This window comes from Macaca nemestrina, chromosome 4, assembly GCF_043159975.1.
Source record: "Macaca nemestrina isolate mMacNem1 chromosome 4, mMacNem.hap1, whole genome shotgun sequence".
Taxonomy (NCBI): Eukaryota; Metazoa; Chordata; class Mammalia; order Primates; family Cercopithecidae; genus Macaca; species Macaca nemestrina.
Window position 1 is genome coordinate 112,289,138 of NC_092128.1, and position 23,401 is coordinate 112,312,538.

The 23,401-nt window shown below is 42.9% G+C and overlaps 2 long non-coding RNA genes across 2 annotated transcripts in view; one reads left to right on the forward strand and one right to left on the reverse strand.

Annotated features, from left to right (window-relative positions):
• Nucleotides 1–23,401, forward strand: part of LOC105494181 (uncharacterized) — a 217,783-nt gene that overhangs the window by 185,205 nt on the left and 9,177 nt on the right. Inside the window, exon 12 of the long non-coding RNA XR_011622333.1 lies at nt 3,533–3,644. This is a non-coding gene — a long non-coding RNA (uncharacterized lncRNA). The remainder of the gene's footprint in view (nt 1–3,532; nt 3,645–23,401) is intronic.
• LOC105494180 (uncharacterized) lies at nt 3,697–18,081 on the reverse strand. The gene is made up of 3 exons (XR_011622334.1): nt 17,639–18,081; nt 6,354–6,440; nt 3,697–5,633 (listed from the first exon to the last, which is right to left on the reverse strand). It is a non-coding gene; the product is annotated as an uncharacterized lncRNA (long non-coding RNA).

Sequence of the window (23,401 nt, forward strand, 5' to 3'; positions counted from 1 at the left end):
GTAGCACTTGTATGGTGCATCATCACTTTTTTCTTTAATTCAACACTCACTGAGCATCTTCCACATGTCAGCCATTATGCTAAGCAGTGGGAATGGAAAGATAATTAAGATGTAGACCCTGACATCAAGGTGTTTGCTGTCTAACAAAGGAGACAGATGTCCCCCGAGATGACTATTCTGAAAAGATGAGTTCTGTTAACAGAGTTTCTCAATCTTGGCACTATTAATATGTAGGGCTGGATATTTCTTTCTTGTGAAGGCTATGCTGTGCATTGTAAGATGTTTAGCAGCATCCCTGGCCACTACCCACTAAATGCCAGTAGCACCCTCCCAGTGTGACAACCAAAAACATCTCCAGACATTGTCAAATATTCCTGGGAGGCAAAATCTCACCTGGTTGTGAACCAACATGCTAAAGCACATACAGGGACTTTTGGAAAGATAGAAAATGGAGTCCTTATTTCATGTAGGGAGTCAAAAAAAAAAAGCAGTTTTTGAGTTAAGCTCTAAAATTTATTTATTCAGCAAATATACTGAGCATCTACCAGATGTAAAGTGCTAGATCATTCATGAAGTGATTTAGGAGTTTCCCAAACAGTGGGGAGACTATTTAGCTGTTCTGTACCCAGAACAGCGCCATGTGTTCAGAAAACTACAAGGTATTTGATAGCTATGGCCTGTTATATATGGGATGGTCAGTAGGAAAATGAAGCTAGAAAATGGAAAATGCCCCAGTTTAAAAAAAAGCCTTGGGCTTCATGCCAACGGGTTTAGAGTTTGGGGTTTACCCTGTGGATGATGAGAGGTTACTAAAAGATATTAAGCAAGAGATTCTTACAGATGAATCACATTGACTGTTACACAGTTGGTAAAACAGTCTATTGAAAAGTCAAACATCCTGTCAACTACTACCTGCCCTACAACAAATGACCATTGTGTCTGAGTTTCCTCACTGAATGAATCTCACAGATGATCTCTCAGAGCTGAGTTTCCTGGGTTTACAGATCCTTAAGGAAAATTCATTTCTGCCCTTTCCTATGGAAGACTTGCCTTTCCAATAGCTGTGAGGTGCAACATCATTGCCATGTGTATTAGAAGTTCTGCCATCCAAGCTGGAAAAGGAAGAAACAGAGATGGAGGAAAACCCCAAATGGATAAAGCAATTTGCAGAGCCTAACTAGTTTACCGATGCCCTAATTTCTAACTTCCAGCATATAAATTTTTCTTTTTGAAAAGCAAACTTTGCTGCTTGAATCTAGTTTGGATCTAGGTGGTTTGGGGCAGCCTGCCAGGCTCACAGATTAAGTGAAAGTCATTACAGAATGTTTTACGCACATGGGAATCACAGGGATTGTTTGGTGCTAGTTTGGCCCTCCACCATTAATTTTAATTATCTCAAAATGCAAACAAGCTGAAATTTCCAGCAGATGACATTATTTTCTCCTTGACATCAGACATAAAAGAAAGAAAAATAAACACAGGACAGTGACAACATTAAGCTGGTAGGCATTTTTCGTTAATATTTCAAATTCAATTCCAGACCAGATTCTCTGTTTTGTCCTAGAGATTAGGGTAGGAAGATTGTCGTCTTGGTCTGATGAAAGCCTTGCCTTTCCAGTTAGCTTAATTAAAGGAAAAAGGGAGGAAGCCAGGAGGAGAACAGTCTGGTTTAGATCAGGGTCAGAGGCTTGGTTTTTACAAACACACCACAGATTTTTGTTGTTTTATGTTTTCAACATTTTTCTGGTTCTTGGTAGAAAGTCCAGTTCCGTTTTCAAAATGAACTAACCCCATAGGTCCAGTGACTTGGCACTTTTGTTAAGTGTTTGGTGTTTCTGATAACAGTACCTCAGAGCCAGGAAGATTCTGTAGATTCCAACATAGTCTCAGGACACTGAGAGATGATGGGTAGCTACCATGGTAAACTAGCAATGTGGATACCCTAGTTCTCAAGGTCTATAACTAGTACCAGAATTAGATCATTTATCAAAACTTTCTTATACCATTTAAAAATTAATTGGTAAATTCTATCTGCTGTGGAGACTATGTTCATGCTAGGTCTCTTTACTTCCTCTTGCTATATAATATGTCATTTACTGTATATTATAAGAAATGCTAAGTGTGTTCAGCTATATACCTAGGGTAACCAACTCATCTTGACTTGTCTGGGACTTTCCTCATTTGCCTAAGACCTTCCTGGTTTTAACAATGAAAGTCCTCCATCCTGGGAAATCCCTTCATCCCTGGTAAACCAGGATAGTTGGTCACCCTAGTTGACTATATATCAATTGCATATATACATTATATAGTTGGTGCTTGAGAAGAGCTAATGAGTCACAGCCGTTTCTTACCAAATGAAAGAAGAAAGTCTTCTTACTGTGACCACAAAAGGCTAAAACACACAACTATATTTTACTTGTGACTAACACATTGAAAATAACCAAATATTAAAAAGGCTTTTTGAAAGAAATCAACTTTATTGATAGTTTGTTTACAATAAACTGCATTGATTTCAAGTATAAATTTCAATGAGTTCTGACAAATGTATACAACACATAAACACCACCACAATCAAAATAAAAACTTTTTTTAAAATTTAAAAGTGTCCTTTCCTAGTCAATTTCCCACTCCTCTACCGTAGCATAATTCTGTGATCAATTTTATGCTAATAATTTGGAAAATATCAGTTGAAGAAATTATTTTTAAGACTATGATTACTAAAAGAATTGATTCAGAAAGAAGAAAAAGAAACAAGCCAAAAACTATGCAATAAATTTTAAAAGTTGGAAAACAGTGTCAGATGGTTTAAAGGAACTTAATTTTCAGGCCATTTGAATTTCTGTAATGCATGGAAAAGGATGAGTCAATTCTCAATTAATTTTCTTAACTAATAGTAAAATCTGACAATGAAATAAAAGGGGTCAGGCGAAGAGAGAGAGAGACTGAGACTAGAAGCCAAATGCACTTGTCAATTACATGTAAAAAGTCTAAATCACATTATACCCGTTCAATTTCAATAGTATGTTAAAAGAATAATACAACACAATCTAAGAAATTTAATTACAGGAATTAAGGAGTTATTTAATATTAGAGTTAACTTATTGGGATAATATATAGATCAACTAGTCTATCTTATCCCCCAAATCTATAAACTCAGTGCAATTTAAATAAACTGTAAGTTGAATATTTTTCTTGAATTTGGCAAATTAATTCTAAAATCAATCTGCAAGAAGAAATAGGCAAAGATAGCAAATAAAATATTGGAGGGGGAATAAAGAAGGGAGAAACTGATCTGCAAAATATGAAGCATCATAATGACAAAATTTAGTTCTGGTGCCAACATAGAGCAGTGGGACAGAATTAAAATGTCCTAAAGAGATGTATACAAAGAAGGGTGGCATTTTTCATGTTTCTTGCATCTAAGGGAGCCCATGTGACAAGTTCTGGCCAATAGATGAAGAATGCTACTTTCATGCCTGACCTACAAAAGGTCCTGTAGAACCTTTCATACTCTCTCTTTTCTTCTTCACAGCTCACAGTGAAGGACCCTGAGAGGGCAGAGCCACGTAATGGAATGAGCCGGGGTCCCTGAGTCCACCTGGGGCAGAGATGTGCAGAAGAGCCACCCAGGTGGCGTTGTGCTGGTAAATGTTTAGTGACCCATTTGAGGTGTCGGGGGAGGCTCTAACTGGTAACATTTGTAAATTTCTGTAATGCATCCCTCCACCATGGCTGCTTTTAGGCAACCAAGGTGATGTCACTGAACACAGTTTGGTGTGGATGTACATCATCAGTTCATCACGATCCAAGATGAACCAGCCCTAGCATAACACTACCCCTAACCCACATATAACTGTGTCATAATTTTAAAAAAAACATATTGGGTTAAACCTTCGAGATTTGGGGGTTGTTTTTTATAGCAACTAGGTAGTGTTAACCTAGCTAATGTAATCCAGTACTTAGAAAATTATGAGAAGCAATCTACTTCATTTTAGTGTAGCTGTTACATCAAAATTTGACAATATAATAGAGGAAAGCAAACATAAACAGTCCTTTGTAAACATGAACAATAAATGTCTTACATAAGCTTTAAAGTTCTTAAACAAAACCCAATTAGTCAAACAAGCAACAAGCAAATATTTGTGTGCAAGTTAAATTTATTGTGAGGATGCAAGAATGATTTAGAGTTAGAAATTCCATTAATAATTGATAACAGTAGGTTCAAAGACAAAAAGTATATTAGCATTATAATAGGTCCTGAAAAAGCAACACACATTCTCCATGTTGAAAAAACAACAACAAAAGCTCTACTAAGAATAAGTGAATGTTTCTATAATATGAGAAAGAATATGGATACTAAATAGCCAGTGTCATAATTCATGCTAAAATATGAGAATTCAGAAACAAGAGAAAGATGTCCATTCTTTTTTATTTTATTTAACACTGTTCTGAAGTCCTAGCTATGCAAATTATACAATCAATGGAAGTTCAATAATTACTCTGGGAAGGAAGAAGAAACAAATCCCATTATTTATGATTGTACATCCAGAAAACCCTAAGATTCATGGAAAATCTATTACAACAAACACGTAAAACACACACACACACACACACACACACACACAATAGCTGTTATATCCTGCCCAGTATCTTTCAAGCCTAGAATGGAATTTGAAGATGCAAGATGTTTCCACATAAGCCTGTTGAAAATGCAGACAGAGCCCAGAGTAACGAGGAGGTGTCTTTGCCTGATTCTCTCTTCCCTCTTTCTAGCCTGTGCATTTGCATTCTTCTCCTCTCCCTCCTCTCTCTCTCTCTCCCTTTTTATCTCTCCTTCACAAACACAAACATATAGCCCTTGGGCATCTGCTAGATAGAAGGAGAATCAAATTCTCTGCTCTTTTCTCTTGCTTATGGAGAAAAATAGAGGCATAGACCTGACAAAGTGTTTGCATTTGATTGGAAATATTTTAAAGGAAAAAAAATAGTTAATTTTGAAGCTTCCTCTGAATTTTCCTATTTTTAAGGATGGGGCCTTTTTTGGCTTAGCAGATCACTCTGATGAGTGTAATGCCAGGATGAAGCACAGTGATCATGTTTGGAAGAGAACACATAGAGAAGCTCAGAGACTGATGTGATCTGAAGTACAAAAATCCTCAGCATTAGGAATGGTCAGATACTGGAGAGAAATGGATCAGGACCTGGGTGAGAGGAGAAGAAAGTCAGTAAGTCTGGCAACATCATGGGAGAGTTGGGTTAGGAGAAAAGGGTGCAAAGCAAGGCAAAAAACCCTACTAGCCCATGTATCTTTCAGAGCCAACTGTTCATGAAAGATGTCTGCACATGTCTACTTTCTTTCCCCCAATTCACACTTCAAAGAATTCCAATCTAGTTCTCTCCCCAGAGACATCTCTGATCCTGCCCTTGTCCAAACCGACTACTACATCCATACTCCAAATCCAACATTTATTTTCTTGACCATTTTATTCGACCTCTCAGTGGCACTCAAAGCAGTTAATCATACAGTCAGCTATTTGCACTTTCCTACGTGACTTCTCTGCGCTCCCTTCCTTTTCACAGTGTACCCTCTCTTGGTACACATTGCTGGGCAGGACAATCCTGATGTTGAAAGTCTGTGGAGTTGCAAGTACAATAAAAATTACATAAAATAATAAATTTCAAATGCAGTGACATTGTATACAGATCATAGGGGTCACTGATCTAAAGTGATCCTAGACGTGAGAATGGACTGATCTCATTTCATAAAAATGTATACTTTATGTAGAGCTTAATTTAAATTATGGTGATGATATCCAATCATAGCATCTCTCATTGGGACACCCTGGGTTCTTGTCTGTACAAGAGAGAGAAAGAGGGCAGGGAGGATGTGGTCTAAGACCAACCATGTTGCTGATCTGCAGCCTCATCTGGGTAAGATGTAGCAGATGGGAGAAAAGAAAGCTCCCAGGAGGGAAGATGGCAATTCCAGGATGCCTCATATTGTCTGGACAAATGAACCTAAAGCCAAAAGATCAGCTTGATTTGTTCTGCCACAGACTTATAGTTCTCCGAATGCACAAGGCACACAGATAAGCATCCTTCCCTGAAGCCACCATCACAAACAACCCCCTACCCGCATCAAGAATTCAAGAATGCCCCTCAAGATCTCATTTCTATTGTATCCGTGACCTACCCCTTTTTGCTGCCTCCAGAGCCCAGCAGTTCATTTTCTTACTCAGATAAAAATTCACCCAAGTACTATCCAGTGTGGCCACATGGAGTGACATGAGGGTTCGGGAGGCTCAAGGAGGCTCAGAGCCCTGTTGAAAAGTCAGTTAATGCAGGTTTTATACCTGGCATTGTGGAGAAACCAAGCTTCGCAGATGCAATCCTAGTCATGGAGAATATAACCATGTACTTGGAGGAGACCAGTCACACATCTAAAAAAAAGGAGAATATGAGTGCAAGGGAACATCAGTAAAGCTTCAGGGATTGTGAGCAAACAAGGCACAGAGATGAACAGGGCACCACCCAGACAAGGGACTGGGATGGCTTCATTGAAAAATGGGACTTGAGCTGGACTTGGAGTGGCATGTAGGATTTGGAAGTGTGTTGAGGAAGGAGGGATTCCAGTGACAAGGACAGGAGCTGTGCTGACCACTGGTTCCTTTGGGAGGGAGCCCCCGACTCTCCAAACATCTCCTTTCTTTATCATGTTGATCACATCAAGCAGCCTTCATTCCCTGAAGAGAAGGCTCATGTCTGACTCCATACAAGATGCAAAACTCAACACTTGTTGAATTAGGGATGGAGGAAGTCTGAGTGTGGCTTGTAGCTGGACTCCTAACAGACAAAATTGGATCTCCCCTCTCTATGACTCTGTTTTTCTCTCATTATCTCTCCTGGTGTGAGTCTGCCCTGTACTTTGTATAACACTGTTCTGGTGGAGGACATATGTTTTATATTGGAATCCATCAAAAGCACCACCTGCTTGTGACTCCTTGGGAGCCCCAACTATGCTCTCACTAGCTTGTGCATGGGATGGGATTACAAACTGTAAATCAAAAGAGAAGGCTACAGAATAATTAGCCACTGACATGACTCGAGTGATAACCAGTGAGCATGGACCTAGTACTGAAACACATGAGCTGCCTATCAGACCTGTCAGGGCAGACATGTCCGAGACCAAGTTTTCACTCAGATTCTGCAAAGACTGAGCATTTAGTATTGTTTGTCTGGGAGGCCTTGTGCTGCCAATCAGCAGCACTAGAGACTGACTTCCCCAGAGAGCACACAGAAGAACATAAGCTGCCCCAGCTCTCCCTCCTGCAGTGCATGCCTTGCCCACAGCCCTGGAGATAGTCTGAATATCTCGACATCCACTGTTTACTTCACTTTGTGTGTAGTTTCCCTTACCTGGCAAAGCAAGGGCAATTAAAACTATTTTCCTCATTTATCTCACTTTCCCGGAATGGAAACTCTAGTCCCCGTTTCAATTGTCTACACATCATTTCCACAGGTAGCTCCACTTATACAGTGACTTCCGTCCCCAAAGACCTACTTCTGTGCACATTCTCCACTTTTGCCACCATTCGATTCCATTTGATATCTTCACTGGTGTGTATGCATGTATCCAAACATTTCCCAGAAGGAACTGGAACTGAGATATATATATATATATATAAAACTGAGATATATATATATATATAAAATATATATACACACACTTTAGACATAGTCTTGCTCTGTCGCCCAGGATGGAGTGCAGTGGCACCATCTCGGCTCATTGCAACCTCTGCCCCCTGGGTTCAAGCCATTCTCCTGCTTCAGCCTTCCAAGTAGCTAAGATGATGGGCATACACAACCACACCCGGATAATTTTTTTATTTTTGGTAGAGACAAGGTTTCGCCATGTTGGTCAGGCTGGTCTCGGACTCCTGACCTCAAGTGATCCACCCCCCTCGGCCTCCCAAAGTGCTGGGATTACATGCATGAGGCACCGCGCCCAGCCAATGGTTGGATCTTGAGTACTTTCTGTTCATAACTATTGAGAAATTACTGCAAAGGCTTTGGACACCCCCCTCACCCTGTAATGAAGGGCACTGTGTGAGGCTTTGCCCTCCAGGCACAAGTAATTTTCTTAATTAAATATCCTCCTGTGGGAATGCAATGACCAACATATAGTCTGAACAATAACTTAATAGGGATGAGAAAACACCTTTTAGCTAATCTACTTCTTGAACTGAAATCACAGTGTCATGTTGAAGTTGCTTCAAAGCTGGCCAAAAATTACCTCTAGGAAGAGTGTTTATAAAGTCCTGTGAAAAAGTTCAGAAGGCTTCTTGAACATTAAATGAGTCTTACAACACAAGGTTCTAATGAGTTATTGTAATTGCAAATGAACTAGAAACAGATGGATTACATTTCCTATTGAAATACATAAGGGATTGAAAATTAAAGGAAAAAAAAGAATGATTGGCAAAATACAATTTGGGGCTTGGCAAAAGCCAGCCACTTGGAATAATCATATCTAGTATGTGCCACGCCCAAAGTGTAGCCAGGTCAGCTAGAAGGGTGCTCTGTGGAAGTCCAATGTTGAGTGGCAGATGCAGGTGAGGCCTGGGTATGTGGTGGAGATTCTGGAATGCAGCTGCCATATGAAAAGGAGGACTAGGGACAAAAGAGGCGGAGCGGGTGAGGTAGGGCAGGGAAATGCATTGGAGCGGGTATCGGAGGAGAAAGACAGACATGGAACACAGGCAGTTGACTTTGTGGAAGAATTTGGAGACTAGAAGCCCCTTCTTCCCTCACCCCTACCCTAGCTCCTCCCACCACCACCTGCCAGGCATGAGAAAGGGTTAGCTTGTTCTTTGAAAAGGACACTGGCACCTAGAGGTGGGGCTGGGCATCCAGATGTGCTTAAGTGCGGTGACTGAGTATGAGAGGAGATTTGAATGGGGCAATGAATTACACGCAAACTTCTCCCCTGGAAAGCAGGCAGAAGAATACAATCTGAACGAGAGAATATAAAACATGAACATCAGATATAAACTATGAAAAATGCTTTGTCTTCAATCTTCTCCCCAAAGTTAAATAAAGCCATTTGTTGGAAGCAATGAGGTTTGCTGGGCAGATGAAACCATCAGATTTCTTGGGAGACGTTGACACCAAGGGGTTAGCTACAGAGAAAGAAAAACAGGAGGAATCCAGTCCAACTCCAGGAGGATGTGGCTTAAAGTCCAAGCTAGGTTACCGCAAAATTTGGAAATATGAAAAATTTCCGTTTGCCTCTTTGTCAGGACTTTCTTTCCCACACAACTACATTAGTAGGAAATTCTCCAGCTAAAGCCAGCCTGCCTCCATCTCTTTAGCAACATCCTTGTAAGCTTGTTATAGTCTCTCAGTCCCTCGAGTCCAGGATATTGACTAAATAAGCCATGCAGGTGTTTGGGGACCTAGCAGAACCATAGGCTAAGAACCACCTTTGTTTGCCTAATATATTTTTTTCCTTTTTTTTTTTTTTTTTTTTTTTTTTTTTTGAGACGGAGTCTCACTCTGTCGCCCAGGCTGGAGTGCAATGGCGTGATCTCAGCTCACAGCAAGCTCCACCTCCTGAGTTCACGCCATTCTCCTGCCTCAGCCTCCTGAGTTGCTGGGACCACAGGTGCCTGCCACCACACTCGGCTAATTATTTGTATTTTTAGTAGAGACGAGGTTTCTCCGTGTTAACCAAGATGGTCTCGATCTCTTGAACTCATGATCCGCCCACCTCAGCCTCCCAAAGTGTTTTTTTTTTCTTTTTAAAACACTGCACACATCTTAGCCTCACAATATCATGTCACAGCTGTGTCCCCAATCCCTTTCACTTCACACTTGAAATATTCAACTGAAATAGTGGAAAAGTAAAAGTTACAAAGTAACATAAGCTCTACTCAAAGAAATGATGGATAAATAAGAAACAAATGTAATTGGTCATTTCTCAAACATTTTGTGGTGACTCTGTCCTTATGTGATTCGTTTTTGGCACAGATTTCAGAATCTTTAAGGCCACTGTATTTAGGTTACATTTTATAATGTCATAACCTTATAATTAACATATTGAACATGCCCATGTTTTTCTTCTACCCTGCCTAACAGCTTAGTTTGGACAAGGGAAATGTAGATAAGAAACTATTAATTATCTGCCAGAAAGGAGAAAAAAAGGCTACTTATCTTTTGGAGTAAAATAGATCTGAGCACACATAAGAATTATAACTATTTTTGCATAAAATAAATAGTCTCCTTTTGGTATTATCAAGAAGGCGTGGTGAGTTGTCATTTATCTTGTACTCCCAGCCCGCACTCTTGATCCTACTGTAACCCTTATTATTTGCAAAAGATGAAAGCAAGATCAGAATTTTGTGGAGCTGGGAATTGGACTGTAGTTTTGTTACAATAACAGTCAATGTCCTTGAAAGTGTCTCACTCATGAAGACTGGTCTATTATGATTCTCTGGTATTTGGCATTTGGTATCAAGTCCAGCTGGATGAAATTATATCTGGGAAATTATCATCTATCTGATGCCAGTCTTCGAGTGGCACCAAAGCCCCCTTCATCTGGTAGGCATTTAAAGGAAGTTCTGGAATCCTCGAGGACTTCTCAGCCCCCACTGAGTACAGTGCACTTCAGATAAACGACCTTTCAAGCTGATCTCATCTTTAAAGCTCTGGGCCTGGAGAGGAGAGGCTGAGAGATGGGCTGTCCTGCCTGAGTCACTCCTTGTGGTCAAGCCAACAGGACAATGGTGAGCTTCTGCTTTGAGAACAGGTACATACATGTGCTGTCCTGAGGACCCCTCCCCTTGCTCACCCAAGTGAAGGAACCTTAGAGATGGCAAACGTGAAGAGCTGATTTATCTCTGCAGCTCCTGGGAGTTAGGAGTGGAACCGCATTTGCATCCCTCTCCAGCCAGAGAAACTGGGGGACCTTCACACTGGCCAGTTGGATACGTGGAAGAAGAAATAAAGTTCATAACTTTGGGGATGCGAAGGAAACCGTTTTCATGATTCCCCAAAAAGCTAATCACAGGAGAGTTCTGTGAAGTTGGCCAAGGGCATGCTTCGAGAATGATAGATTTAACGTTTGCTTTCTTTGGCCTGGATGTTTCCCAGAGTCTCCTTATATCTTTTCTTGATACATAATGTGCATTCTAAGGGAGGCAAGGGAGGACTGTAACTTGGCACAATCTTCCTTACATGTAAATCCCTAAACTGAAATGAAAGATTGTATGATACACTCACACAGAGAAGATGACGGGAAGGGAAATAAAGAGGGGGAAATCATCTATAAATTTTAATACAACTCTAACTTAATTTAGTATAACAGTCCTGTGATTTAATAAAGCACGTATTAAATAATGAAAAAGTGCTTGCTTGAAATGGCCTTCAGTAAATATTGTCAACAATAACTGACCTTTTCTTTACTGTCATAAATGTCCCTGCCAATACTACCAGATATGTAATCAAAGAATATCCAGAACTCCAGTTACTTCTCTGTTTTGCCACATGTGATTTGGACCCTTCAGTCACAAATATAAGATGAAGTCTATTTACAGACACCTTTCCTTTGGCAGACACTAATTAAGCATGAGAAAGATAATGAGACAACTTTGATAAACGAAGAATGAAGCAGAAACAAATGGCTCTTTCCAGGGTATTCCCAGAACTCTGGCCTTGAAAGATGGGGCAAAGCAGGAATGTCAGGAATTGCAGGCATGAGGATGGAGGTAGCTGGAGATAGTCCATACCCAGACCAGACAGCCACTGCAGAGCGCCGTGTGACATAGACTGGGGAGAAACCAGAAGGTCAGGGGGAAGGGAAAAGCAAAGTTCAGAGTCCTGGACAGAGTCCAGACCAACATCCTTCCTACTGCAGAGCTTTAGGTGGTGGACCCACAGTGGGATGTCTCATGGACGCCTTTCACGACACAGATTTGGCGCTCACTCTGTGTCAAGTAAGGGGCCAGGCACCAGGGGTATATGCCAGATTTCCCACTGATGGTTGAGCTCCAGGCTCTATAAGCCTACAAAGGCTGGCTCAAGGAGGCCAGCTGTGAACACTCATGGCCCTGCAGGCCACCCTATGCCAGCTCCAGTGCTGGCAGGTTTTCACCTCACCTGCATTATTTTCTGCCTTTGCTGTATTTTGAAAGACAAACAGAAGATTATTGAACAAATACTGAAGTAGTCATTGGGATTACAGGGAACCACATGGTCAAAGGAGGTGATGGGCAAACAATGAATCTGTGTGTCCCAGGAGCTGTCAGTGTGCACATGGCTGGTCTATAGCATGGTAAAGGTAGAGGGAGGAGGAGGGCAATGAATGTCAGTTTATGAAGGGTGAAGGTCATCAAAGAATTCCAATTAGGAAGCTGTCACCTACTAGCCTTCTGCTTTAAGAAGACCAGCCTGGCCGGGCGTGGTGGTTCACAACTGTAATCCCAGCACTTTGGAAGGCCAAGGCAGGTGGATCACCTGAAGTCAGGAGTTTGAGACCAGCCTGGCCAACATGGTGAAACCCTGCCTCTAAAATTAGCAGGTGTGATGGTGGATGCCTGTAATCCCAGCTACCCGGAAAACTGAGGCAGGAGAATCACTTGAACCCAGGAGGCAGAGGTTGCAGTGACCCGAGATGGAGCCACTGCACTCTAGCCTGGGTAACAAGAGTGAAACTCCATCTCAATTAAAATCAACAAAAAAAAGAAGACCAGGCTGACTACAACCCCAGGGACAGTCAGTGTCTTACACAGATCTTCTGGAATCTGATATTATAGAATTTGAGGAGGCTTTTTTAAGCAAAACAATTCAAAACCAAGAATATATAATTAGGTATAAAACTGAACACTTATTTAGAATGAGAAGATAAAACTCAAAAAAAAAATAGAAACTTTAGAATGATGATAAATACCACAACCATAGGTTAAAACATGAGAATTCCAATAAATCTCTTTTGCAGAACTCTCATCAAGGAGGAAAGAAAAATGTATGAGGCCTGTATAATTGTATACACAGCATGGCATGCTATATTCCTGAAAGGAGACAACTTCTGTTTTGACTAGCTGTCATTGAAAACAAAGTCCTCTGCTTACAATTTTACATATCTGACTTTGGAAGAATTTTCCAGAGACCAGCTTCCTGTTTTGTACATTTCAAACTTTGCTTCTCCTTGATTCTGCGTAAACGTCTGGTATCAGATGCTGCAGGACAAATTCATATCACCAGATGACGTTTGACCCTCCACTTCCTGTCACGAGGCAGGGTGCGTCAGTGCAGGGGGCCGTAGGAGTATTCCTAGAAGCCGTTCCTACACCAAGATGACTAGTAATAACTTAACTGCATTCAGAAACAACTACCAACCACAAAAATATCCCCTACTGAACCCAAACTAAATATATTCGCAACTCAGCTTCCCTTTAGCTGGGGCCCCAAAGTGCTGGTGACGACACTGACACCCCAACAGTAGATGCAAGGAGGGGAAGTTGAAACAGAAAGGGGAAGCAGTCTTAACCAATTATGGCTAAATATAGCTCACTTTTAATATATTTTACAAAAATATGTGACCATGTGAACACATTGCAAGGCCTCCCCCCAGCTCTTAGAAGGGACCGTACAAGTGACGCCCTGAGCTGAAGTTTATTAGTTTATTAGCTAACAGGTAGATCTTTCTCTGAGGATCCACAGATCTATCTGGTGGTCTGACTGCAGCTTAGGATCCCAATCTGGAGTAACAGTAAGTGGCTGTAGAAGCCAATGGTCAGAGGCGAGGCAGTGCCATTGTAGTGGAAGGGATACATTCGAATGGTAATTAGCAGGTGGAACCAGGATGATTACAGTTCGGAAGAGGACAGAGTAAAAAATGTGGCACCATCTAGTCTGGCACTTGCCCCTCTTAATTTATCCAAAACATTGAACAACACTCAATAACTTGTGCCAGGCATAGTGCTTGCTGCCAAGCAGAGGGGAGGGTGTGTGACCTGGGCTGTGAACTCATACTGGCTGGCTCGCTCTAGCATCCCCTGCCAGCCTCAGCCGCGGAGGATATCTGTTTCTCCTTTACTCAGTCAGCAAGGGATCTTTCTCTTTGTTCTTACGAATGAGGCCACCCATTAAGATGTGTCTAGATACTTCGGCTCCCGGGTCACACCCAACTATTGCCTCCTTTTGATCCAATATATACTTTTTCCATAAACTGGTCAAAACCCAGACTTACACAGAGACGGAAAGAGGACCATAATTTCAAATTGCAAGGGGAATACTCGGTAAAACTCAGTTTTAAAATCTCGAATGTATATATTTTTGGCCTGATTTCCCACTCTGAACCCCCAAATCAGTAAAAACACAAGGTGAATACAGACAGGAAAGAGAAAGGAGAAAACATGTCAGCCAGCCCATAGGCATGACCCTGGGGCCCTGGGGGAAAAGAGAAAGCAGGCACTTTCCCAGCATTAGGGCTGCACCACCACAGCAATGATGCCCTGAGAACATGAAAGCCAGCAGTAGGGGAAACCCCACCAAACATGTGAGATCCGCAGTCTAGGGATTACTCCCCGCCAGGCACTCAATCTTTGCACAAATCTTACAGCAAACGTGCTCCTTTCACAGTAAGCCTTTGCTGCTTCTCAAATAATCCCGAAAGGAGAGTTGCTGGATGTCCCATAATGAATAAAACTGCTGATAGGAATGGAAAAAGTTTATGAAGGATTTGTAAACCCAAAATACCATATGTGGAGTAGGAACATTTTATTTATACCTTTGCCTGATACTTCGCCCTGCGCGCACAGGATTATGGAAGAAATATATGGACGCCTGCTGGCCCAGAATTCTCTCAGGCCTTCCCCACCAGCCTGCAGGGAGCGCCGCTGACCCTGGGCCAAACGTCGATCCGTAGCACAAAATTCCTTTCCAAGTTGAAAGGAAAAGTAATAGAGAGTAGAATTTAAAATAGCAAACATAGTCCCGTATATTTTGTTTCTGTTTCACTCTACAAATAAAATAAGCCTAAATGGCCTCTTTTGGCATAAGATTATAGGCTAAAAAATAAATCCACAGCATATTATATAATAAGATAAGAATAATTAAGAACAATATATTTCCTTTTAAGAATCCTGATGGATAACCTTTAAGATGTTTTGAAGGTTGTGTTCAGGCCACACACATGATAGGCAATATTTTATCTTTCTTTTTTACAAAAAAAGAAAGCTAATTTTGCTTAAAATAGAAGGAGGTCTATGGGTCTTGCCTTTACCAAAGAAATAAACTTTGTTAATCACACAAAATCATCTCTAACTATTTCAAGGAAATTAGAAGAAAAGCCAAACAGGGAGGCCTGTATGCACATCCACTTGCAATGTCTGTGGACAGGGAGAAGGAGCTCAGTGGATCCTTGGTAGAAATAGCATCTTGTTTGCTGACTTTCTGTGATTCCAGAGCTCCTATGGAACCCAGAGGCTGGGCAGGGTGCACAGGATATAAAATCTACAAGGAACACAGACTTCAATTCCAGTCTGCATTTTACCTCTACTTCTATTCAGGAGTCCACATGTGGCTTTGACCTCAGCAGATTTTCATTCCTCGAGCCCTCTTTTCCATGAGTATGGAAATAGAATGAATGGGCTGCACGTAGCCAGCCTCTAGGAACAGGGAAAAGAGGGTCCTTCTCCTTCAGGAGTGTCCCCTCCACTAAGAAAGGTGTAGAAGGAGCAGAAATATCCTGCACTGCCAAGCTCTGCTACCACGTGGCCCTCCTTTTGGGGAGGAGCATGGCTGGAATAAGAGCAAGGTAAGAAAGTGAGACTCTACCATAAGCCAGCAATGTCACAGCTGTTTATCAGACACGCTGTCTGCTTTAATCCTTGTCACAGCTCTGTGAGACAGGCGTCACGTTATCCCATCAATGTGAAGTGAACAGAGGCTAGGAGACCTTAAATAACTCACCTAGATCACCTCATGTGAGGGTTAATTCTATGTGTCAGGTTGGCTAGGCCACGGTACCCAGATTTGGTCAAACACTAGTCTAGGCATTTCTGAGAAGATACTTTAGAGATGCAAGTAACACTTAAATGAATAGATTTCGAGTAACGCAGATGTCCCTCCATAATGTGTTTGGCCCCCATCCAATCAGTGGAAAGCTTAAATAGAACAAAAGACAGAAGTCCCAGAGGAAGAAGGGATTCTGTGGCAGATCGCTTTCGGCCTCCAGCTGCAACCCCAGCCCTTCTCTAGGTCTCCAGCCTGCTGGACTTGGCCTGTGGATTTTGGAATTACCAGCCCTCAATTATGTGTGAGCCAATTCCTTGAAATAAATCTCAATCGCAGCCTCTCTCAATCAATTGATCTATCTATCTAGCTATACATCACCAATAGATAGATGTACAGATCTCTGTATACATCCTATTTCCTTTTTTCTACCTATCTTCCGTCTATGTATCTATCCATCTATCTATCTGCTATCTGTCTATCTCTCCTATTGGTTCTGTTTCTATGGAGAATTCTAACACACTTTGCCACTGCTGGACCCAGGATTCAAGTAAAATTTGGTCTGATTCCAGGGCTCACGCTCTTTTCCCAACATCTTGATGTTACCATGATTGGCTTAGACTTAACGACACGATGTTTAATCTACTCCCTCATTCATTCAGGAAATATTTATAAAGTACCTCTTGTGTCCTTGGTTCTGTACTAAATTCTAGAAATCCACCAGAAAGGTATAAACATGGCCCCTGCCCTCACAGAGCTCAGAAATGACTTCCAAGAAAGCTTGCACTTCCAATATGCAGCCAGAGTAGAAGTGGGAGAATTAGTAGATATTTAAGTTGAGACCTGGAGAGTGAACTTGAATTAGCCCAGTAAGAAAGAGGAAGGTGATTCAGGCAGAAGGAACTGTGTGTGCAAAGATTCAGAGGTGAGAGAGAGTGAGAAACTGGAGGTAACCCACTAAACTTGAGGCTTTGAGGGTCCCAGGTTGAGAGGCAGAGACAGGTCTGGGAGTGAGCAGTGCCAGCTCTCCTTCTGTAGCCTGTGAGGACCTGTTCAGGCTTTGGGGTGAGAAGAGAACACTGGATGGATCACAGTCAAAGATGACTATGGCTTTCTCTAAGATCCCAGCTAAAGATGACTGTGGCTGAGAGTGAGGGGAAGGTTGGGAAAGGGGAGGCAGGCGGAGGCCAGGACACTTGCTAGGTGCAGTAATTGCAGGTGACCAGGTGACTGGATTATGGGCTTGGGGACTGGGAGAAGGGGTCATAAAGAAGAAGCAATTTGGGGGATAAAGACAGTAAATGCACTTTGCGTTTGTTGAGTTAGAGATCTCTGTGTGATGGCAGGGGAGAGCCATCCAGACATCCCTCCTTCATCCCTGTTTATCTCTCTGTTCTCACTTCTCCATCCTGCTCCAGGAAACTGGAGATAGGCTGGACGACCTAATCTCCTTTGGCCTGAGAATAATCAGGGCTATGACGATATACCAGGTCCTAAATCACACTTGCTAAATGGAAATGAACTCTTGCCCCAAATCTTCAGCTTTTGCTTTTGCTAAGAATTTATTCAGCTGAAGACATAAATATTGTGCAAAAATATTAAAAAACATATAGGATCCTGTTACCTTCTTTTGACCAACGATGGCTCGCTGAGCACAACCAGGTCCTTCCCAGTGTGTGGCTGAAGATCTGGAATAAAAATCCCACCACCTGCAGCACGAATATGTTAAATGGCCCCAGCACAGCACTGCAAGCTTCCAATGACAAGAAGGAGAATTCCAGAACCCAGCCTCTTCTGGCTTCCTCCTGGCTCCTGGCCCACCACAGAGCAGGGAGCGTCATGCCCTGAAACCTGCATTATGCTTCCAGAATCCCCAGGCTCAAACTTAACCAGGGCTTTGAGGATCACTGAGTGCATGCAGGCTTGTAAAGGATGACTCAGATAGTGTGAAACCCCGGCAAGCGCTGTCAGGGGCTAAGTGCTTTTGGCAATGGCTGAGGGGAAGCTGCCGACACAGGGGAAGAATAAGAAGTCACAGCTCCTTGGGAAGACGCGCAATCGACTTCCCCAGGGACCCTCAAACGCAGCAGTGGGGATTTTCTCAGGGGTGCTTTCTATGAACCCTTCCACCCTAGGCTGCTTCCAGAGGACACTATTACCACTTAAAACAACCAAGGACTCTGTGTGTGTGTGTGTATGCACGTATGTGTGTGTGTGTATGTGTGTGTCTGTGTATGCAACATAGAAAGTAGGAAAACAGTAGACAGAAGATAATAATTATTCCTTCCTCTTTGTCTTCTACATTAAATCTCAGCATTCCATTCAGAGAACTTCCAAGATGGAATTAAAGGCAGGCAGCAAAATCATGTTTTTCTGATCACAAAACACTTTAACAGTTCGTATTTTGCAGGTGCAAGTCCTAAATTGCTCCTGATTTGTTTGCCTTAGCTTCTGGGTGGGGCCCCCATTTTCCCTGGCTCCAGCCCTTGGCAAAGCCTCCTCTCATGCAACGTGTCTCCATGAACAACTAACTACCCAGGAATGAGTACTGCAGAGCAGGCGGCCCCTTGGCTCTGGGCCCTCCAGAATGGGGCAGTTTCTGAGAGCAGAGCCCGGAAGGCTCCCACATGGGGCTGCAAGCTGGCCTAGCCCCTGCTGGGCCCTGCCGGGAATGACCTCTCCAGGGGCACTGAGATTCTCCTGCAGCCCTGGCCAGCTGTCTGTCTCCAGCTTGAAGAACTAGGCGGCTTGTTAATTGTCTGGTGGCTCCTCTGCTTGGGTTCACTGACTCTGTAGGCCACCTGCGGTCTCTGAGGTGCTGCCACAGCTCCTGTTTCACCCCTCAACCCATTCCCGCCACTAAGCAACCTGGAAAATGCTATCATAACAGTGGGATACTAGACTCCTTCCCCTGCCCTTCCTGTGGCCAAATCCAGGTCTTTATCAGGGATTCTTTCACTTCAAGAGACAGAAACGCTCTCAATCCAGCTCTGCCCTAACAGGGGAATCTTCTCCGCGTCCTTTCTCCCCTTTATGGATGCTGCAGATCGTAGGACTGATTTTGTTTCCCTGTTCATGCTGTGCAGAGCCAAATGTGTGGTCCATCTCCAGCAAATGCACAGGAAATTACATTATGCATTTTATGCAATAGCCTCACTTCTGGATTCATCTTTCACTCCTATTTTTATCTTCTCTTTGCCTTATTTCTTCACTTCTTTTAACTTAATTTTATCTTGCTGCTTTGGGTCCTTTGTGTTTCTCTAAAATCTTTTTAGCAACAAGGCTGGAAATCAGCCACCCAGTTAATCAGTCTAGTCTGCTAACCCCCAGGCTCCCCACCCACCCCAAAGCCTTCTGTAGAGCACTTTGAGATCAGTCTTCCTGGCCTCATTTCTTTATACTCTCCCTTTGCTAACCCTGCACTGAAGGAAGCAATTTCAGAAGATAAATTCGAGACTTGGAGCTGGTTGACCTAGGTCTGTGACTTTGAGCTTGAACTTCACATTAAGTTCTCACAAACTACATGGAAAGCGCTGTAGACCTGCTCTGTCTCTCACTGTATCTTTTGACAAACTGCTCACCCTTGGACTCCCAGTGTCTTTAGCTGCAAAATGGAGCCACAGACACCAAACTCTCAAGTGTAATGTGAGCAGAGCCCACATCTCTCCTGACCATGCCCTTCCTCGTCTTTTATCCTCCTATGCTTCAAGGTCAGTCTTGGATCCCGCCCCCGCTGCCCCCCACTTGTGAAGCATTCCTTAACTAAGAGTAAATTACAATATGGGCATAGGACTTTACAGTTTACAAAGTGCCTCATATACATAACCTCTTGATCTTCATGCAATCCTCTCAATCAGTCCTGAGAGGTGGGCAGACCTGACTACTCTTTCCTGACAGTCAAATACCCCACCCTCTTGGTGGGTCCTTCTTTTTGTTAGGGTTCTCTATGGATGTGTGTCTTGTCTATTTTCTAAACTATTTTTGGGTAAAGATCACATCATTTATTATCTTCCCTCTGCCACAACATCCGTATCCAGAAATGTATCTACACAAACACAATTTGCCACATATTTCACACTCGGAATAGAATAGTGCCAAGTTCTCAGCTATCCCCATTTTGAATCCTGGGGCTTCTGACGGATCGGGCGACTCCCTGAGCATTGATGAAGGAGGGGAAAATCTATGAGAGGCAGGGAAAGGTTGATTTGATATCAGGAAGTAGGAAGTCATTAGACATACAAGTACTATGGTTCACTTGCTCTTACAAGTAGCTAAACCAAGAAAACCCACAGCACTAATTTCTGGAAATGTAACTAATACTCTCTCCTAAGGTTTCTCTTCTACTTTTCAGGTTTTTTCCCTTAAAAAAAAAGTGCAAAGCCAACAGAATATATTGTTACTCTCTTTTCATAAATGAAAAACTGAACAAAAAGTGATAAGCCACTCCAAATGTCTCATGACCAGACAGGGGCCAAGTGAGCAGTTCCAGCTCTCCTCCCTAAACCTGAAGGTCTAGACTCCAAATGCAAGGAGCTACCTTATGAAGAACTTCTGCTGTGTTCAGTAGTTTACCCTTAGACAGAGACAGAAAATGAAAGTGTTTTTCCAGGCGGAACGCAACCGGATGATGAGCTCTCTGTTCCACTTGTGTGCATGGGCCATCGTCTGTCCCCTAAGACATGAGGGCTCCCTGTAGACCAGACACACACCACAAACCCAGAATGGCTGGAGTGTTGAGGATCAGAACTGCAGAGCATGGCCCTCTCCTGGTTCAAACAGGGCCCTTTGTGCCTGGTTCATGTCAGCACACACAATCGGCCTGCAGAAGAGAAAAACCATCTATCAATCAGCTAACCAGCAACACCTACTTCCTGTTCTAATCAGTCTTCTAAGAGCTGCCACAAGCAAGAGAGCAAAGCCAGAAAAGAAAGCCACACCCAGCCCTGTGTTTCAGCACCCCCTCCTCTCACAATCCCCCTCTGCTCTGGCGTGGGATCCACTTCATTAGCCCATGGTCCCACTGAGCCCATTTCAGCTGGGCTTCACACCTTTCCACCCCATCTCCCAATTCCACTGGAGCCAGGCTCCTCTGCACTTAGTCAGCAAACATTGAGTGACTTAAGTATTCATTAGCTAGAACACTTGAGGCCCTCAAGGGACTCAGGAACGAGTAGCAGCCTTCTGAAGGTCATGTCCCATCATCTGGGCAAAAACCACTGAAGTGACTCAGATGGAGGGAACCTCAAGTACAACCGGGAGGATTATGGCACTAGATTCAAATGGGGGTGAAATCATCTTGAGACTGTCTTATTTTCTTTGGACTCTCAGATATTAGCAATGGACACAATGGATGGAAATTCAAAATGGTGATAATAATGGCTTACACTTATTGAGCACCCACTGTACACCAAACACTTTATATTGGAGTATCTAATCATTATAATAACCTTCTGAGGCATGCAGCATTATTCTTATCACTTACAGATAAGAAAACTGAGGCAAGATTGTTGAGTAACTTTCCCAAAGCTAGTAGCTGGTAGAGCTGGGATTTGAATCCAAGAAGGCTGGCATCAAAGCTCCTTTTCTGTGGTAGACACTGATGGTTGTCCCTATAACTATTCTCTCCTTCCTTAGGGATAGAACACCCATTTTACTCCAGAACGTTGCCTCCTGCAGTAAAAGACGTTTCTCTGCCCCCTTGATAGCTGGATATGTCTATATGAATAAGCTCCGCTCTCTGCCATATGAGTGGCAGAGTGATATGGGAACTTCAGGACATTTCCTTGACAAGGAGGTGGTGTGCCCTTGTTTTACTCCTCCTTCTTCCTGTTTGGAGCCTAAATGTGATTGCTAGAGTTCTAGAAACTATTTTGGACTATGAAGTAATGTTGGGAATATCAGACCAGAGAGTTACAAAGAGCCGAGGTCACTGATGACATCCCAGGTCTGTTGTGTCTACCTTCTCTGCCCAAGGATGGAAATTAACTTTCTTCTTATTTAATTCGCCGCAGTCTGGTCTCTCTCATAATCTGACAAATTTTTCCTAGCTAATAAACTTTCTAACCAGATCTCATGCTTTCATGATTACTGGATTTAATCCTCACAACCATATTGTTAGGTGGGTGGCATCCATTTTATAGATGGGGAAATGGCGGCATAGGGAAATTAGGCAACTCAACAGTGGTCACCCAGGAGGAGCAACAGGAATGGGTACTCATGCCCATTACAGCGGATGCCAGGTGAACATGCACAGATCAAGGCAAGGCTGCCTGCATCAGAACCACCAGGGGATTCGCTGGTCCAGGAGTTCTGGGTGGGGCCTGGGAATGTGTACTGGAAACAATTTCCCACGCAATGTTAACACACAGCTGGAATCACTGCCCTTTCTGTGTTTTATGATCTTTGGACAAAAAAAAAAAAAAGAGTGAATGGAAAAGTGAGACTGAAGTAACAAGAGTGGGAGCATGAGGAAGGATCCCTGCGGGTCAGACACACTCAGAGGGTGGGAAGGAGAGAGAGAGGAACAGCTTCAGGTCAGGAGGCTTCCAGCAGCTGCAGAGAAAGGGACAGCCTGAGCCACAGCAGCTAGGACACAGGCACCCTGATCAGTTAAGGGGATGTTGGCTGGACACCCATAGCATTAGCTCCAGTATGAAATGCATTAGAAAGGATGAAGCCGAGTTGACTGTGAGCTGTTGTTCTTGTGGTTAATCCTAGGCAAGGGAAGGGCAGGCTCATTCAGCTTCAGCACACACTGCCCACGTGGCTCAGCTCAAAGCGATGGGGTGTCTGTGACCATGGCCGCTGATGGCTCCAGCCTCCTCTGCTTCTGTGGATCTGTTTTCATCATGTTACTGAAAGGGTGTTAATAGACGGAAGAAGAAAGACAGCATCTACTTTCCTGTTTCCTTTCTCTTACTAAGGCTTGTTTCAGCAGTGCTGAGAAATTAACTGGTCAATAACTATCAAATTCAAATTACCAAAACCTCATGAATTGAGACTAGCTGCAAGAAAATCTAAAATATAGAACTTTTCAAATGCCATTTTACTAGTGAACAGCACATACAATAATGCATCATCTGTTAGACATTTACAAGTGGGATGGAGGTGGCAGAGGCTCCAGAACCTCCCATACCCTTGTGCTGTCCATCTGCACCCTTTGCTCTGACTTTGTCCTCCCTTTCACTTCCAAAAAGTTCCTGTTAGAGACGCATACACAGAAGATGAGAACTTCATCTCATTCACTCAGTGCCACTACCCTTGCATCCTATGGAGAAAGAACCAATCATGTATGCCCCCTTCATGCAGTGCTGCTGGGTACCCCACACTGTGCTCAGGGCTAAGAGTACAACCCAGGAAAGCCTGACTCTTACGTCTAAAAGCCCAC